The sequence below is a fragment of the Parus major genome, chromosome 8 (assembly GCF_001522545.3).
Source record: "Parus major isolate Abel chromosome 8, Parus_major1.1, whole genome shotgun sequence".
NCBI lineage: Eukaryota > Metazoa > Chordata > Aves > Passeriformes > Paridae > Parus > Parus major.
In genome coordinates, this window is record NC_031777.1 from 29,058,230 (window position 1) to 29,066,278 (window position 8,049).

At 41.5% G+C, this 8,049-nt stretch overlaps 1 long non-coding RNA gene across 1 annotated transcript in view; it reads right to left on the minus strand.

The window, feature by feature from the left end:
• The window catches only part of LOC117244777, a 21,822-nt gene extending 15,019 nt beyond the window's left edge, over positions 1-6,803 (minus strand). Inside the window, exons 1-2 of the long non-coding RNA XR_004498500.1 lie at positions 6,639-6,803; positions 1,485-1,684 (exon numbers count right to left, since the gene is read on the minus strand). This is a non-coding gene — a long non-coding RNA (uncharacterized LOC117244777). The remainder of the gene's footprint in view (positions 1-1,484; positions 1,685-6,638) is intronic.
• Between the last annotated feature and the right edge of the window lie 1,246 nt (positions 6,804-8,049).

The following is an 8,049-nucleotide window of genomic DNA, read 5'->3' on the forward strand; positions in this document are numbered from 1 at the left end:
TGGCAGGGAGGTGATCAAGGGTATATGTCCTGGCATTCCCACAAAAGCCCATCTAAAGTTGGTTGAGTTACAAGCTTTTGGAAAAAAATAATCAGTCTCCAGAAGCTCAGGAGGCATTTAAATCTCTCTAAATTTCATGAAGATTCCACTTATGCTGGGCGTAGATCCAGCTGGGATGCTCCATGGTTGCTACTCCGAAAAGCTTCAGGTAGTGCCAGGTCCAGAGACTCGGCTGAAAAACCCAGCAGTGAAGGGATTGTCCCTCGAGCTCCAGGGGCTGATCCTGCCCCTCTCCCATGGCACTGAGTGCTGAAGGGAAGCTGCTTCATTTTCTGGCCCAGGGGAATGAGAGAGGGATGGCTGGAGGCTGAGGTTTGCTCCAAGGACAGGCTGGAGCAGGGTAAAACTGATCAAATCTGGGAATAGTGTCAGTCACTGATTTCACAACTGCTGTGTGTGTCGTGTAATCCCTTTGCTCAAGCTCTGCCTGAGTCAGAAAGGTTGGGCCCATTGGAACAAACCTTTCCCTAGAGCCTGAAATAGAGATATCTGCAGAAGGAAATATTCTGGAAAGGGAAATTGCCCACACGCTGGTCCTGTGCATCCTGGCAAGTCACAATTCACAGAATCCCAGACTGGTTTGGGTTGGAAGGACCTCCAAAATCATCTCATTCCACCCCTGCAGGGACACCTTCCACTATCCCAGCATGCTTCAATTCCCTTCCAACTTGCCCTTGAAATATTGCAGGTATTTTCTCTCTGCTTTCTTTGGGGCCACCACGGCTTCACAGCCCTCAGCAGGACACCACCAAGTTGGTTTTCATTTTGTTTTCTTTAAGACAAAAAAACCTCAGGAAAGCCCACAAGAGTTTCTGAAAAGACAAAGCCTTAAATGAATAAAACATTATTCAGGGTGCATATTAAAGAATCCTGAAGAAAACAATTCCAAGTCACCTCCAGAGCAAGTTAAATCTGTTTTGCCTCAGGCAGGAATCCTATGGAAAACCCATAATGAGGGGATGAGGTAACAGGGCTTGAAGGAGGCACAAGAGACTTGGTCCAGCATCTTCCCTGGAAACTTCAGCACCTCTTCCCTAACTTAAATGTGTTTCATTATGCAACTTTAATGATGAACTTTTGGTATACTGTGTGCAAAGGAGCATATTTCCCACCCAAGAGTTATAGTATAATTAATATAATTAATATAATTAACATGCAGGAAGCTGGGGTTTCTGTGTGAATTTATACCTGATCATCTATGATATGTCAGATATGGCTAATGGTATAAAAATTCTGCTTTCTGCATATACTCCAGTGGTGGGATATTATTTTAATTATTATTATTATATCACATTGGTTTACAAATCTAAATAATGGTGTGATTCTGATTTCCTGGAAAGCCTCAGCCTGCAACTGAAATGATGTGGGGAGGGCTGAGGGATCCCACTCAAGCTGACAATGCATGGATACAAGATCTTGCTCACCTGGATTGGTTACTGCATTAATTGGGCAGAAGACAATAAAAAATATTGGTCTTCAGGAAAGCAGCTCTGGACTCCTCAGTGCTTCCAGCTTGTGATGCAGCAAATTCTTCCTGGAGTGCCCAAACTGGATGGCAAAACATCTGGGGGACAGCAGCAAAGCTGGGGGACAGCAGCATGAAATGCACTGGCTCTTTCCCCTTCTAGAGATGAAAGAAAAATATTTAAGCTACTGAAATAAAACCACGAGTGGTCATTCAAGTTTGTGGAGAAGGTATTTATTCCCCATAAAAAAAAAAGTGTGAGTTAGAATTGGACATTGCAAGGCTGCTCCACAAAGAAAATCGCTGCTTCTCTTGGCACTGAGAGCTTCTCCTGGTGGGGTTTTTTTGTCAGAATTTTGAGGTGCAATATTTTAAATTCCTGTTTCCCACTGAATATGTTTTAGCCAGAGCTCAGCACCTGAATTGTGTATATCTACCCTCAAAAAACCAAAAAAATCTGAGCAAATATTTTGTTTGTTAAAATGTTCCATGTCCATTTCATAAATCTGTATTTAAAGTTCTTTGATATGCTAAGGAAATAAATACAATTAATTTTTGGAAAGAGGGTGAATGAAGAATTAACTGACTTAGAAGAAACAGCAGTAGTGGAGTCAGGTCTGGATTCATGAGCTGCAGCCTCAAATTCAGCCACACTGAAATATCTCAACATAAAATAGCACCAAACCTGATAACCTCAACTTTTTCTTATTATAGTTGTGTCTTTAAATGGCATTTTTGTTGTCTTTACACACTGATTTCTCCTGGAATAGACAGGAGACACAATTAAGGAATTTCCACTCTCTTCACAACAATTCTAAACAGTGGAAAGCAGAGCTGAGGAGTGAGGGAGCAGAATGAGGGCTCTGTTGTTATGGTGATGGGTGACATTTCTGTCTGGCTGTCCGTGCTGCTGATGCACAGATGTGAGCCTGGCCAGTCTCAGAAGTGATGCTGAGACATTTTACATTCCTTTGGCAGTGTCACGTCTGCTCTCACCCCTCCCATCAGTGTCTGAGCCCAGCCAGGACTGCTGGCCCCCAGCTCTGCTTGAATCCATGTTCTCTCCCTGATTTTTAATTTTCCTGATTTTTAATTTACTCTGATTCTGAGCAAACACTTTTGCAATGAGGCAGCCAAAGCCCTGAAATAGATAAGAATTCCTCTGATGACCTTACCCTTGGTATCCACTGCAGTCATCCTACAATACCTTGAGACTGTAGTTTACATCTTTCTGCTTCCATTCCCACTTGAGACTTTTACCTGGTGTCAATTTAATCCTTTTTCCTGGTTTTGGCCCATTAACCATTACCCTGGCCAGGGAATCACTGGGGTTCAGGTTTAATTCTGCTGTCAGTAGGAGAAGGAGTGTGATTTTAGGGAAAGGGTCTGTTAAGCAATGGCACAGGTGGGGTTTGAAGAGGATTGAAGGATGAATGGTGAAGGATGCACTGGAAATATGAAGATAAGACAAAGGAAGAAATCTCATTTGGAATTATTTCTTTCTCCCTGGATTTGCTGGGAGATGTTTGAGCAGGTTACACGAAGCCATCAAGAGTAAAGAGGATTTAAGTTTTTGGTGAAGACACTGAGATACAGGACAGCCCAGCAGCTTTGAACAGGCCCCAGATTAAACAGCAATTAAAACATTTTGAGAAGATTCTTTTCATGTTTCTGCCTGAAGCCTGGGCTGGTGCACAGCCCATGATGAAAAGCCCCCAGAGCTGAGTAAGTGGCTGTATCTTCCTGCTCCTCACCACAGACAGAGGGTTCCAGGTGACCACTGTCAGCACCAGCTCCAGGAGATCAGACATTTCAAACAACAGCTTTTGCTTCAGCCAGGGGTTGTTTGTGTGGGTTCCTTTGCCTGGCTCCTTTCCTCAGCACCTGACACCCTCTACATGGATCCAGCAGAGAGTCCAAGAGGAAGAACACTTCAATGAGGCAACTTGTTCATGTCAAGTTTTTCAAATGCAAAGAACAGAGCAGGCCTGGCACTATTACAGCTGCCACAGATGAATATTTAAGCTCATGTCCCTCTTTGCAGCCTGTCCTGCTGTCACCTGCATCCCCATCCTCCAGCAGAAACCTCTTGAAATCTGCCTGCCACTGCTGCCCTCTGTCCCTGAGCAGCTCAGAGGTGACCTGTGGACAATCCTGACAAACCCTGGCACAAACCCAGCCACAGTCTGAGCTCCTCAGAGGACGTCTGTGGGTTCTGAGGGTGCTCACCCAGCTGTGTCAGAATTTTGTCACATTTTCTCTCCCCTAGCTGGGTTCAAACCTCAGTGCACTGGGACCAGTCCCAGGTTTGCCTGTGCCATTCCAAATACAGATGTGTCACAGCTGGAATTCCCTGGTCAGACAGAAAATGGTGTAGGAGTGAGTCCTTTCTGTCCTAATCCCAGGGCTGTGTTCAGCCAGAGGAATTTGACTGTTGGATCTACAGGAGAGAGGAAGCCCAGGAAAAGCCCTAATTAAATTCTGGAAGCCCTTTCCTACAGACTCAGGACTTGCCAGAACATGGATTAAAAACAACTCTCTCCTTTTCCAGGTATCAGCTCTTGATACAAAAGGTCTGAAGGTGTGAGTGAGAGACAGAGTGAAATCTGACAATCTAAGTATGATGTAATTCAAGTATTTTGGTACAGCAAAATGGAAGAGAATTACTTTTCCTATTATGTTCTAAAAGTTATTGAAAATGATATGAAATATATGCTTCAGGAAAAAAAAAAAAAGGTAAAGTCTTTTTTTTTAAATGCAATTTCTTTGGCAGTTTATTCATTCACCCCCTTTCACATTGCAAAGGCCTTCTATTATGAAACATTCTGTGAAAAAAATGAACAAAAAAAAAAGTATACTACTTCTTTAAAATATATTGCAAGAATCCTCATTTCCAGATTTTTATTGCAGCACTAGCTGGTATTCTTGCATGCAGTTTTGTAATTTATTCTGAACATTCCACTTAAACCTTTTTTCAATAGCATGATTTTATTAGAGTCAGCTCACTGGACTTTCCCAAAAAGGTATTTAAGATCAAATAAAACCAGTGCTTGGAAAAATATCATTACAATATGAAAGCAGTTACAAAAACATTAGTACTGCAAAGTTTTATTTCAAATGGCTGAGCCTGCTGTACCCCAGGTTATTGCACTTCTACTTCCTCAGACACACTCACTGGAAAAATGGGAAAAACTGTCATCTTAGCAGTTTTTACCTGTTTCTCAAAAAAAGCACCCAATTTCTAGGGAGGCAGCAATTTTTTTTCAGCACCACCATTAATAAGAACAGCAAATTGTCCTTTGTTCCTGAATTCCTTGGAGCCCTGGCAGGTGATGGACTCAGGGAGCTCAGGGACTCCCCAGGAGTGGATCTGGGGATGCAGCCACAGGGAAGGGTGGCTTGGCAGGGAGGGAAAATCACCCCAAAAAGGTTCATTTCAGCAATAAGTGGAGGCTGATTTTACCCATATTTCACACTGTGTGCCCCAGTGCTCCCAGTAACCACCAGCACTGCTCCCCACTGGTGCTGCAGCTGGAAAATTCTCCCAAATCCTCATCTCCAGTTGTGCTTTGAGCCCAGAATCCCAGATTGGTTTGGGATCTTCTCATTCCAAGCCCCTGCCATGGGCAGGGACAACTCCCAGCAGAGCAAAAAGAGATCAGAAAGGAGATATTTGACAGCTGGCTCTGATAGAACTGGAGTTCAACCTGCTCCTTGTTTGGTGTTTTGGAATTTCACTGGGTGCATTTCAAAACTGGTCTTTTTGGAGGGTGTTTGTGCTTGTAACAGACCTTTTAAAAATTGATAGATTTAAAAAAAAACAACCCTTCAATTCAGTGAAATTAAAATCTGATCTAGAGTAGAAATGAAAATGAATCAATAAAATACAGGAAGTCTGCTGTATCACAGATTCTGTGACACAGCATTGTATTTTCTCTTCTTTGTATTTTATACTCATATTTATTTTATGGGGCAAATCTGAAGGGAAAGGAGTCGTTTGAGCATTACCTCTTATTCCCACTTTCCCAACCCTCTTCAAGGCTATTTTTTCCCAAGAAATACTTGGGGAAAAACAGCACCAACATGCTTAAATTTGAAGATTTGGTGCTATGTGTGGACATTTAAATCCCTTTTTTAAACCACAAGTTACTGTTCATATTACTTTTCTAAGTAGAAATATGCTTAAAAAGTAAAGTCTTTATTGCTTCTTAAAAGGCGTAGTGCTCTGTGATAAATTCTCGTATTTTGACTGTTAATATGTTTGAATGAAAATTATTTATACATTTTGGTGAGGTTGAATGGTTTTCATTTGATTGCTGCCTCTGGAAATGAAAGCAGAGTAGCAGGAAATTTACATGTCATGCTGTGATGTATATCCAGATTATGAGATGATTGTGCAGCAGATGAACACCAAGTAAAATCATTTGCATCAAACTGTGACAACTGCAATTCCTGACAAGGCCTCTTAGTTTTTTGGGCTATTATCATTGTACAAGAATATAATCTATTGACAGCAGGGCTGTTTAATACATTTAAAGGCAGACAGTGGAAGAAATCTTAACTGTTTTCATTCACCACTGCACAAGGGTGCAGATCAAAAGTGAATTATATTTAAAAATATGCATGTATGATGATAAGATGCATGACATTCATCAACCTGTTTAGTCATGGTTAAGCTGTGATGGTGAACATCCAATATTACTGCCATATGTGGTCTGAAATAGAGACGTGAGACTGAAAATTATATTATTGCCCAGCAGCAGTGAATAAACAGGGGAAGGGATTCTTTCTTCATCTTTCTTCATCTTTCTTAACCTTTCCTCTCCCATTAAATCCTGCCCTTTTGTACTTTTGGGGATGTATTTTGTCTTCACTGCAGCTAAGCAAATTGAAACTTTTTAAATCTCCAGGAGTTTTATTCCTTTTTCTGTTGCAAAATGCATCCCTGGGTTTTTTTCTATAATAATAATAAAAAAAGATTTTTCTTTATAGGACTTGTGATATCCACTGGCTCTGGACTGGGATCCAAATAAACACTTCTTTATTAAATATTCTATGCCTTAATTCTCTCTTTTAATACCTTAATTAATTTACCCTAATTTAAAGATCATACCTGCATTGGTGACATTTCTCACCTCCTGGAGCTCCCAGCAGGGCTGAGTGATGTGACCAAGGTGTGATATGGAAGGAGATTTTCTCCAGCCCCCTCATCCCACTGGAAGTCCATTCCTGCCTTTTTGTACATTCCCTGGGCTCTGGAGTTCCCCATGGGACATTGGAAGCTGTAAAAATGATAAGAAATAAAGAAAAGACAGTGTCAACAATGATGTGAAAAGTCAGCAGTGATGTAAATGCAGCTTCCTACAGAAAACCAGGATATGTTCCCAATGCTCTGCCCTTCCACCATGGAAATTCCATTAAAATCAACATTGTTTTTTTTCACCAAACTCTCCAAATACTTAATAATTCCATCTTTTACACAATATTTGGGATAAGAAGGAAAAGGAGTCATTTTTCTGTGGACAGGAAGGTTTATCATTCCTGCTTCAAGAAAAGGGGGGGAAAATGTCTGACTGGGATGAGGAAATTTTACAGGTGTTCATTTTGGTGACAAAAAAACCCAACGTAAATGATAATGGACAGATGGATTTTGTGTCATCCAAAACCAGAGAATCCTTCCCATGCATTATCAGATTATCAGATTTCTGCCCTCACCTAGAGAGGGCAAATTCAGCAAACTGTATTTTCCTCCTGCTGCTTTTTCACTGCAGATGCTCACATTGTTTCATCAGTGCTCAGGCAATATGAATTTTCTGCTACAAAACCTACTTTTATACCAAGAAGGGTGAGAATACAACAAAAATCATGATGAGAATACCATTAAAAAGTGTGGAAAAGCTGTTTGTGCATTGAAGATGTTTGGGTACCCCAAGCCTTGTGGCTTTTCCCACTTGGATTCCACTCCATGTACTCATTTTTATTCCTAATATTGATTAGTTTGAGACCAAAATTCAGCTCTGTGGGTCTGGATGGTCACACACAGAGCATGGAAAACCTCTGGGCTCCAAGAGGTTTGGTTTTCCCCCTAAAAGCTGAGTTATTATCCCAATTCTCTCTCTGGAGAAGGGGATGTCTCCCAGATCCTGCCCCTGGCGTGGCTGGGGCAGCAAGGCTGGAGCTCCAGAACATTCCCATGTTCTGGATGGAGGTTTCTTCCTGCTTTATTTTGCCATTGGACACATTTATTTTGCCAGGGTAACTCAGCTCTACCCTTTTGGGGGCTTTCAAACAGCCCAGCACTGATGTGAAATCCAGCCTGGTTTTATTGGAGCCTCCTGATGCACCAGAGAAAAACTCCAGATTAAAAAGTGATCAGCTTTATGATATCATACTTTTTTGGAGCTGAGGAGCAGCTGTTGCTGCATAACAGCTCTGAGCCTGATGAACATTATGGGACAAGGGGCAATTTTTAAATAAAAAAATAATAAAAAATATGTGACTCTTCTGGCAGGAAATCTGGCCAC